The 10,076-nt window shown below is 50.4% G+C and overlaps 1 protein-coding gene across 9 annotated transcripts in view; it reads left to right on the top strand.

Moving 5' to 3' along the window:
* The first annotated feature begins 7,722 nt into the window (after positions 1 to 7,722).
* The window catches only part of DNMT3B (DNA methyltransferase 3 beta), a 41,667-nt gene continuing 39,313 nt past the window's right edge, over positions 7,723 to 10,076 (top strand). For 3 of the 9 annotated variants that reach the window (XM_082358812.1, XM_082358814.1, XM_082358811.1), the window contains exon 1: positions 7,723 to 7,936. The gene's annotated coding sequence lies outside the window, so the exon portion shown is untranslated. The remainder of the gene's footprint in view (positions 7,937 to 10,076) is intronic. The other 6 variants (XM_082358815.1, XM_082358813.1, XM_082358818.1 and 3 more) reach the window with 3 other exon arrangements.

Raw genomic sequence — 10,076 nt, 5'->3', positions numbered from 1 at the left:
TCTAAGTTGACGTTCCTTCAGGGAGGGCTCGAGGCTGAAGTCTGCGCTGCTGTGCGTGAGGACATATGTGAGGCTGTGCATCATCGCCTTCAATCCTCACCAGCCCCTGTTTTATAGACGGAGGGAGTGAAGCTCAGACAGGTAAGCTCGTCAGGCCAGGTAACAAGCGGCAGAAGCAAGACTTTTTACAAAGAGCTTCCTAACACTAGAAACCTATCAACTGCAGATGAATCAAAATCAATGTTACCTCGTTTCATGATCATCACAAAATTTGGAGGGGCCGTGGGGCACTCTCTAAAGAGTAAGGCATCGGATCTGTTTCTCTTTTTTTTAAAGATTTATTTATTATTTATTTATTTATTTCATTTTTATTTTTGGTTGCGTCAGGTCTTAGTTGCGGCTTGCAGGCCCTCTGGTCGTTGCGCGTGGGCTTAGTTGCCCCGCGGCATGTGGGATCCTAGTTCCCCGACCAGGGATTGAAACCGTGTCCCTGCATTGTAAGGTGGATTCTTTACCACTGGACCACCAGGGAAGTCCCCCGATCTGTTTTAAGGCTCAGGATGGAGAAAGCCATCAGTGGTTTAGGCCTGGGCTCCCAGTCAAAAGCCACAAAGACCAATTACGGACAATTCTGCGGGAGTTTCTTTTCACAAGGGCCACTATGAGGGGTGTGTTTCAGGGCAGCGGACAGTAGGGCTACGTTTCCTAAATCACATCTTATACCTTTTAAAAAAGATCGTCTTGGGTAATTCAGGGGAGGCAAGTTAGGAGTAATGTTATCATTGCTACTACTACTACTAATGAATAACTTGAATATTCATTCATTTGATGTCTGGCGAAATGGGGATAAAATCTTATCTGGATCCAGAGACTATTGCAGAATGAAGGGAGGGCTTTCTTTCTTTCTTTCTTTTTAAAAAATTTTTATTGAAGTATAGTTGATTTACAATGTTCTATTAGTTTTAGGTGTACAGCAAAGTGAGTCAGTTATACATATACATATAACCACTCTTTTTTTTTTTTTTAGATTCTTTTCCCATATAGGCCATTACAGAGTATTGAGATAGAGTTCCCTGTGCTATACAGCAGGTTCTTATTAAGTTATCTATTTTACATATAGTAGTGTGTATATGTCAGTCCCAATCTCCCAATTTATCCCTCCCCTACCAAGGGAGGGCTTTCTTGCTTTCTGCTAGCTCCCACTGTGCCAGACACCATGCAAAATGCTTCATTCATATATGATCACATTACTAACCTGCCTGCTGAAAACCTTCCAATGACTCCGCATGCCCTGGCCCTGCTTTCTTCACCAGATTCCAGCCTCCTCTCCACGGCTCCAGCCACATGGGCATCCCCTCAGTTCCTTGTATGGACCGGGTTCCTTGTGCTCTAGGACATTAGCAAGCGCTGGTCTCACTCCCCCAAACACTTTCCTCTCCTGTAGCCTCCTAACTGCTGTGTTCCCTCAGATCGCTGCTTGGCCACCACTTTCCCAGGGCGGTTTTCTCAGGCTCCGTCACTGAAAATCCTTCCTCTTATTATATACCCTGTGATTGTCTTCTTAGCATTTAACACAACCGTAATCTCATAATTTCTCATGAGATAAATTTAATTAATGTCTGTTTCTCTTACTCACTCAATTGTAAGCTCCAGGAGGGCAGGACCAGGAAGGAGTCTGTTTTTGTTCTCTGTTTTATCCCCAGTCCCACTACAATAGAGTCAGTAAATATCCACACCCCTCCTCCTCCAAGCCATCCCATTCAGTGAGGGTAACAAGGAAAGAATTTCTAAGCTGGCTTTGCAGGGGATGGAGAGGGTGGGCTGTCAGGACAAGGAGGCGGGGTATACCCCACTTCCTATCCCAACCCCCATCCCCACTCCAGGGCACTTCCCTTTTTTGGAGGAGGACAAGGAGGAAGAGAAGGGAGATGCCAGGAGCAAAGCCTCAGGATAGTTTTCCTGGCTCAGAAGATGGGGCAGATTCACCTCCCCAGGCAAAGGAAAGTCGTGGAACTGTGCATTGAGCAAAGGGCTCTAGGACCTAAGGAGACTCAGGATCCAACCTCCTGCCCACCAGTGACTTGCTGTGTAACCTTGGGCAAGTTACTGCTTCTTTCTGAGCCTCATTTTCCTAAGTACAGGGCCTCCTACTCAGTAATAAGAATACTAACAACAGCTAATATTTAAGGAGCACTTACCAGGCACCGTGCTAAGCCTTTTATGGGGTAGCAAAGTGGTTAAGACCGTAGCTTGGCATTTAATACAACTTTGCGACACACTTCCTGGAAGTATGACTTTGGACAATCACTCTACCTGTGAACCTGTTTCCCCATGTGTAAAATGCAGATACCACTCCTTCCTACTTCATAAGGCTGCTATGAAAGTCCATGTGTAATACATGTAAAACCCCCAGCTCAGTGTCTGGCACACCGTATTTTCTCGATACAATAGCTACTGTTAATGTGATTATTTATTTATTTATTATCTTTTTGGCCACACCACGCGGCTTGTGGGATCTTAGTTCCCCGACCAGGGATTGAGTCCAGGCCCTTGGCAGTGAAAGCGCGGAGCCCTAACCACTGAACCGCTAGGGAACTCCCCCTAAGACGCTTATTTAATAATAATTATTATACAGAATAATACCTGGCCAGATGCTGTGTACTCATCTAGGCAGGTATATTTAAAGCAACTATTTCAATGGCCCATTTGGGGATTTAAAAAAACAGAAAAGAATTCCTTCCATGGTCAACCGGGGCAGAAAGGAGTCTGGGTGTTCCTGTTGAAAATGAAAGGTGAGGAACCCACTTTGCAAATGAACGTGGCCTATAATGACACTGCAATTAAGACTGAGTACCTTACAATGGGGTTCTTTCACATACATGGGCTCTGCGAATCCCCGCAGTCACTCCGGGAAGTAGGCATCACTATTATTATTATTATTCCAATTAGAAGGGGAAGAAGACTGAGGCTCAAACTCCTTAGCATAGCACACGTGGAGTGGGGGGGGTCACAGGTAGTGGGGGTCGAGCCAGGAGTCTAGTCCCTGAGCTGCCACCAACCAGCTGTGGCTCAGACAAACCGCCTCACCGTGCAGAGCCTCAGTCTCCTCGACTGTAAAGTGGAGCTCATCATGCTAGACGCGGCTTGTGGAGGTGAACTGGGCTGGCCTCAGCAGCTGGGAACCCACGGGACAGGGTTATGTCCCTGAGACGGCAGGGAGAATGATCATCTCTGCACCTGCCATGAGGGGGGACAGACAGGAGCGCGGTGAAATAAGTACTCATTACCAATAACAATGTGTTTTTTTAATTTAACAAGCAGTTTTATGGTGGTTTCCATGTGCCAGGCACTGTTCAAAATGCCTCACATGTATTTTTTCTTTTTTTAAAAAGATTTTTGGCTGCATTGGGTCTTCATTGCTGCTCGCGGGCTTTCTTTAGTTGCGAGGAGCGGGGGCTACTCTTCGTTGCGGCGCGCGGGCTTCTCATTGCGGTGGCTTCTGCTGTTGCGGAGCACGGGCTCTAGGCGCGCGGGCTCAGTAGTTGTGGCACGCGGGCTCAGTAGTTGGCCTCACATGTATTAACTCGTATAATTCTCACAACAACCCTACAACGTGGTACTATTACTACCTTCGTTTTACAGGTGAAGAAATTGAGGCACAGAGAGGTGAAGTCACTTGCTCATAAAAATACTGACCATATATGGAGAAGTTAACTGCTCATCAGGCACTTTTCAATGTTATTAAAAACCTGTAGCTGCTCTAAAAGCTGAAAAGATGATGGTATAATTCTATACAAATATAATATTTAATCACAACATAGGTAAAAGTCCATCAATGTGTTGATTTATTAGCATGAGGGCATCAAGGATGTATGTATGTATGTGTGTTTTTTCTTTTTAATGTTAATCTTTTGGGGGGAGATAATCTTTTTATTTGAGATAATCTCTAATTTATAGAGGAGTTGTAAGACTAGCACAAGGAACTCATGAATGTCTTTTTAACCAGATTCTCCATTTGCTTACATTTTTGCGCCACTTGCTTTCCATTCTCCCTCTCCCATATATATGCATATTATTGTTTCTGAACCATAGAAGGGCAAATTGGTGACACTGTGCCCCTTTATGCCTCAATACTTTCGTGTTTATTTTCTAAGAGCAAGAACATGCTCTTATCTTTTTTTTTGATGACAAAGCAAATGTCCTTTAAGCACAGAATTTTTGTTGTTTCCTTAATAAATATTGATTGCCATCACATCATAATGATTGTGATCTGTTACAATAAATTTTTAAGTAAGCACTGTTGTACCTGTACGCAACCAGAGGAAAATCTGAAATCAATCTAGAAAAAAAAGTTTGTGTGCATGTAGTAACATCTATATATTTTTTAAAAATATCAAAAAGCAAAATCTTGGGGGTCTGGGAGAATAAAAAGCAAAATCTTTCTTAAAAATATTTCACTGGGGGCCAAAGCCTTGTCTGCCTAACTGGGTAATCCAGTATCAATGTGTTCATTTAAATGCATTCAATGGTCCCAGCAGCAATCCCCTGAAGTCTTCTCTCTCTGTGGCTGAGGAAAACTGAGGTTCTGAGAGACCAAGTGACTGATTTATCAGATTCACATGATCTTAGAGGCCGGATTCAAATCACAGTATCTGACGAAAGGTCCCCCTCTTGGAAATGGGGTCAGTCCCTCTGAGAATGGATGCTGGGGGTGAGGGTGTGGTGTGGGAGATGTATATGGCACACCCTACCACCCAGACAGTGTGAAGAGCACTGGACAGAGAGTTGGGGGACCTGGGTGCCAACCCAGCCCATGCTGTGACTCCACATTCACACGGCCAAGGCAGACCCACTGTGCTCCTCTCCAAATCCACAGTCTGCAAGCCTTCCTCATTTAGGTAAATATACCACCCTTCGCCCTGGTGCTCAGGCTAAAACCCCAGGCGTCATCTTTGATGTCACTCTTCCCTTTACCCACTGGAGCCAGCAATACCACTTGGCTCATCCTCTACAATCTATCCCAAATCCAGTCACTTCTCTCCACCTCCTCTGCTCCCACCACCATCCGTAGTCTTCCAGATAAGGCGCCAGACTTCTCCCCATCCACCTCCCTACTCAGGTCTGTTTTAAACATCTGAGTCAGAACATGGCTCAAATGGTGACATCCCCACCATGGCTTGCCAGGTCTCATAGGACATGGCTCCCCTGTTATTTTTTTCCCTCCTTACTTCCTGTGCTCTGGCCACACTGGCCCCCTGGCTGTCCCTCCCACATGCCAGGCTGGATCCTGACCTGGGTCTTCCCCTGGCTATGTCTTTCTAGTCTCCGTTTTACAATATCTTCTTCCCAGATTTATCCACACCCGACTTTCTCTTGTTTGTTTATTTGTGTTTCTTGCCTGACACTCCCTAACCAGCATGTAAGCTCTGAACCTTCCTGTCTGAATTCCTAGCCAGGTAGCTGCCACATAGCAGATGCTCAATCAAGGTCAGGCTGCATGGCTGACTCACTTTGCACAAGCCCTTCTCTTCTGTGGTCCTCAGTCCCCTCATCTGAAGTGGGGTCCCCAATTCTCCTTGCCCTGGCTCCTCGCGGAGTGGCTGAGAGGCTCAAATGAAGTGGTAAATATGACCAAGGAACTCTGCAAACTATAAAGTCCTGTGCCATGGGGAAACATGCCATTTTTCTTTCACCTTCTTTCCAAATGACAGGACAGAGACCATTTGCTTATTCAGACCTTATATGTTTTTCTTCCTGGAGTTAGGTGGTCTGCTGTCCCTAGAAATGCCTGCCATGTCCCCCAAAACCCTACTCTTTGGCATCTTAACTACACCTCCCAGGCATTCCTGGTGGTACACAGACATCCTTTGCCATGTGGCAGGTCTTAGCTTATGGATCAGAAAACAGAGACCCAGCAGCCCTCTCCACAGGCCCACAAGCTTCATACAATTTCTTTCCTCTGAAGACTTACCACAGATGGTGGGGACAAGCCACAGGCCCTCTTGAGAGATCTTCCTGCACCAACTGACTGGAACCCAATTTTGAATGTTTGTGCCAGAAGGTCAAGGAGTTCCTGCCACTCATTCACATGAGGCTTTCCTGGCTGCTGAGCCCATTTCACTTTCGTATCTCCTTAGTCTCTCTCTGGGTTCCTAGGTAGAACAAGATCCAGTAAGTTTAGAAACGTTTGCGGCTTCCAGAGAATTTATCATTTACTCATTTGCAAATACCTGGTAAGAGATGAAGGGAAAAAGCTGTGGTTTCGGAGCCCAGGAGTCAGGAAACCCGTGTTCATTCATTCAACAAACTTGTGTTGAACTCCTCCTTGTAGGCACTAGAAACAGAGCTTGGAACAGGACAGACAGATGTGGTTTCTCCCCTCATGGAGTAGAGTTCACAGTGTGTGTGTGTGTGTGTGTGTGTGTGTGTGTGTGTGTGTAAAACAAGAATAAGAAAGATGTAAACAAGGAAATATGCAAAGCAATTTCAAATGGCTATACATGCGACAAAGTGAATGAAATAGGAGTGAAGGAGGGGAGACTGCTCAGGCGGGGTGGTCAGAAAAATCTTTCCAGAAGGTGACATTTTGGGAGAAAACCGAATGGTGCAGAGATCTGGGCAAAGCACATCCAGAAACATGCTTGATGTATTTGAGGAAGAGCAAGGAGGTGAGAAGATTAGATGAAGTGAGGGAGGGGCGAGGCTAGGAGACGCCTGGGAAGGCAGGCTGGAGCCTGCTCACCTAGGGCCTTTGTGGGCCATCTTGTCATCATTCATTTGTTCTTTCATTCATTCAACATTTATTCAGCATCTAACTGTGTGCTGAGACACACTGAGACCCTGCCCTCACAGTCTCATACCTGGAGACACACAATAAGCAGGTAAATAAATAAATACCGTCAGCGTAAATACCAGGTATGAGAAATATCAGAAAGTGCTGTTTTCCAATAGTTCAATGCCCCTTTAAGGGCAGAGGCCGTCGAGACCTCTAACAGACTGGGGCTTCTCCTTCGGGTGATGCCAGCTGTACCCCAGAACCCAGCCAGGGACCTGACTGTCTTCGCTCCTCTGCTCTCCCTCCCCTCCCCTCAAGATGGCCGACAAAGGGCCAGCAGGGTAGGAGGGAGGGAGGAAGGACTAGTCCGAGGGTCCAGAGCCGGGTGACTGACCCGCGGGGACACCGCAGGGCCCAGGTGGCACTGCGGCTGGAGTGGGGGTAAAGGGGAGACCCGGCTGCTGTGTGACTCCGGTGGGGGCTCTTCCTCTTCTGGGCCCCCGCATCCAGACCTCCGCGTCTGTGTCCGTGGTCGGGGTGGGGGGCGGGGAAGACGGGCCCTGGGAGGAGTCTCGAGGGTTGGGGGATGTCGGCGGGGTCCCCTTGAAGGCCTGTCTGTTATCCCAGTGGTGACTTAATCTGCCGGGGGGGCCGGGAGGCGGCGCCTGTGAAGGAGGAGCGGAGGGGTGGCTCCGGAGTGATTTCAAATTTCCCTCGTCCCCGCCCCCCGCCCCCCGCGCCCGAGGTCCGGCTCTGAGTGGCTGCGGCGGGGGCGCCCCCGGGCGGGGGCGGGGCGAGTGTCGGGCCGGGGTTACAAGGGGACTCGGCACCGCCCCCTCCCCACCCACTCCAGCTGCCCGGTCCTGCCCGCGCCGCTTCCTCGCAGCAGCCGCCCCCCCCCCGGCCCGGCGGCTGCAGCCCGCGTGGACGCCCCGAGCGCCCCCCGACGGACGCCACCGGCCCACCGGCAGGCGGGCAAGTGGGCGGCCGCCGTGCCCGGCCGGCAGCGCGGGGGTTAAGTGGCCAAGTAAACGTAGCTCGGCGATCGGCGCCGGAGATTCGCAAGCCGAGCGCCCTGCGCGGCCGCCCGCCGGCCTCCCGCCAGCCTGTCCGGATCCGCGGCTCGACCGCGGAGCCGCGCCCGAGCCAGGCTCTCGGCAGGTGAGCGCCCCGTGGCCCCGGGGAGGCTCGCCAGCCCGAGGATTCCGTGGGCTGGTGGGGGAGGGCATAGCGGCGGGGTCCCGGGACTGCAGGGAGGGAATCCCGTTCCGGGACCTCCTGGGGAGGCGGCTCCCATCCGGCTGGAGACCAGGCATGCTTGGGGAGGAGAAGTCCCTGATCCTACTTGGGGGAAACGGGCAAGGAGGATAAAATGGGCGGGGAGCATGTGTCTTACAGCGATACGAGTGGAAGGGATACTTGCTGTGTTCCTGAGACGCAGCGGAGGAAAGAGGTTCGTCCCCAGGGAGGGCGATGGGCGGCCTTCCTGGGGTCTAGAGCCGAGGGGAGGAAGTCTCCCACTGGAGAGAAGTGGAGTTAATGGGGAGGGGTATTCTTACCTGGCCTCGGCTTGAGAGGGAGCCTCCTTGGGGAGGGGGACGGAATAGAAGAGAGTTCGGCCAAGGAGGTGAGCGTCCGTCCTTTATGACTTGTACCTGGGGGTTCATCCGAGGGACTTTTTTTTTTTTTTTCCTTTTCCGTCTCAGGGCTAGGAGAGAGCTTGTGGATGGGTGCGGGCGAACAGGTGGGCCGGGGTGTGCGCGCTTCTCGGGGGCGTGTGCCAGAGGAGCGGGCTCGCGGGGTCCTCCCTAGATGAGCTACGGAGAGCGAGGCGCTGCGGGGCTGCCGGGGTGCCCTCGGGAGAGGCTACCTTCTCCCTGTGCACACCTGGCCCGGGAGGAGCCGGTCCGGGGCGGCGCTTACCTGCCCCGGCCACGCTGCCTGCCCTGGGGGCTCACTTTCCATTTTCCCCTCTTCCAGAGTCGGGCTGGTCCCACTTCCCAAACTTGCAAACTGAGGTCTGAAAACATCCAGCAGTACCTCCGTGCCCGTGTGATTGTTCGGCGAGGGAGGGTGGGTGTTGAGTCCCACTTCACAGGGGAGAAAGTGGAAATTGGGAAAGAGCCGGCCGATTTAGCAAGTTAGCAACGGAGAGTTGCTTTTGGGCCTGGGTTTTCCTCGCTGGAGTCACTCACCTGTGGCAGGGAAGGGCTGCAGGAGTTCTGGGCCCAGCCCCAGGCCTGGGCCTCCACTTGGCCTCCTTCCCTTATCATCTGGGCTGAAAGAGGCTGGCTGGGCCGTTGTGCTTCCCCATCCCCTCAAGCTGAGATGTGTATGAATTAAAGAGAATTAAGGACAAGACTATGATTTCTGACTTTCCGCCTCCTGATTTCTGGATGCTGTGAGTTTTGGTGAACTGGTGGTAACTGTTTTTGGGATCCCTGGTGGGGCCCTCGCTTCCAGGGCCCAGGACGCCGACCTGCCTCTGCCCTCCGCCACCAGGACTACTGTGACTTCTTGCACCCCAGCCGTTGGAATCCCCAGGTGCAGACTTAATTCTTCCAGCGTTGAGATGATGCTACCTATTTTATAGGGCTGGCATACAGTAATCCCTCAATAAAGGCTTGCCACTCTTGGCATCATTATCTAGTGTGTGGTCTAAGAAGCAGGCTGCCCTCTTTTAGGGGAATGCATAGGTCTTTGGCATGTGTTTAAATCTGTCCCTGTAAATCTGTTGCCCTCTGTTCCTTAGTTATTACATCTGTGAAATAGGAACAATCGTACTGATAACCCCAAGTTGTGTAAGAACGAAACTAGTTTTTACGTGATTTAACCTCTAACCCTCAGTGTTTCCTCAGATGTCTGACAGAGGTAATAGCCCCTATCACATTAGGCTTGGGTTAGGACTCAATGCGATAGTGCTTGGCATAGCAGGTGGTGAATGTTGACATTGTACTAATTAACCGCTAGCCCCTCTTTTTAGGGTGGCCATTAATGAGAATTGGGGATGAAGGGAGGCACCTCTGCTGGCCCCTCCTTTCCTGCCTTCCTCCACCAAGGTATTCCTCTGAGCTATGAAAGCTTTTCCAAATCATTGTCCTCAATTTGGGAGTTGGCAGGAAGGAGTGCCTTTGTTCCTTTTTGAAAGGAACATGTTTTTGTTTTATGGGTTGGGGCCATTTTTACACCTCCGCCCAAATTTGGGGCCTACCTTGAAGGCGTAGAGCTAAGTGAGATCCTTTCCCTTTCCCCATTAGGGTGGAGAAGGCTGAGACAAAGGGCCCAGGGCTGGGGCTGGCTG

The sequence above is a fragment of the Balaenoptera borealis genome (genome assembly GCF_965194805.1).
Source record: "Balaenoptera borealis genome assembly, chromosome: 16".
In the NCBI taxonomy this organism is placed as follows: domain Eukaryota; kingdom Metazoa; phylum Chordata; class Mammalia; order Artiodactyla; family Balaenopteridae; genus Balaenoptera; species Balaenoptera borealis.
Note: the sequence above shows the minus strand (reverse complement) of the source record. Positions and strands in the feature narration are given on the sequence as shown.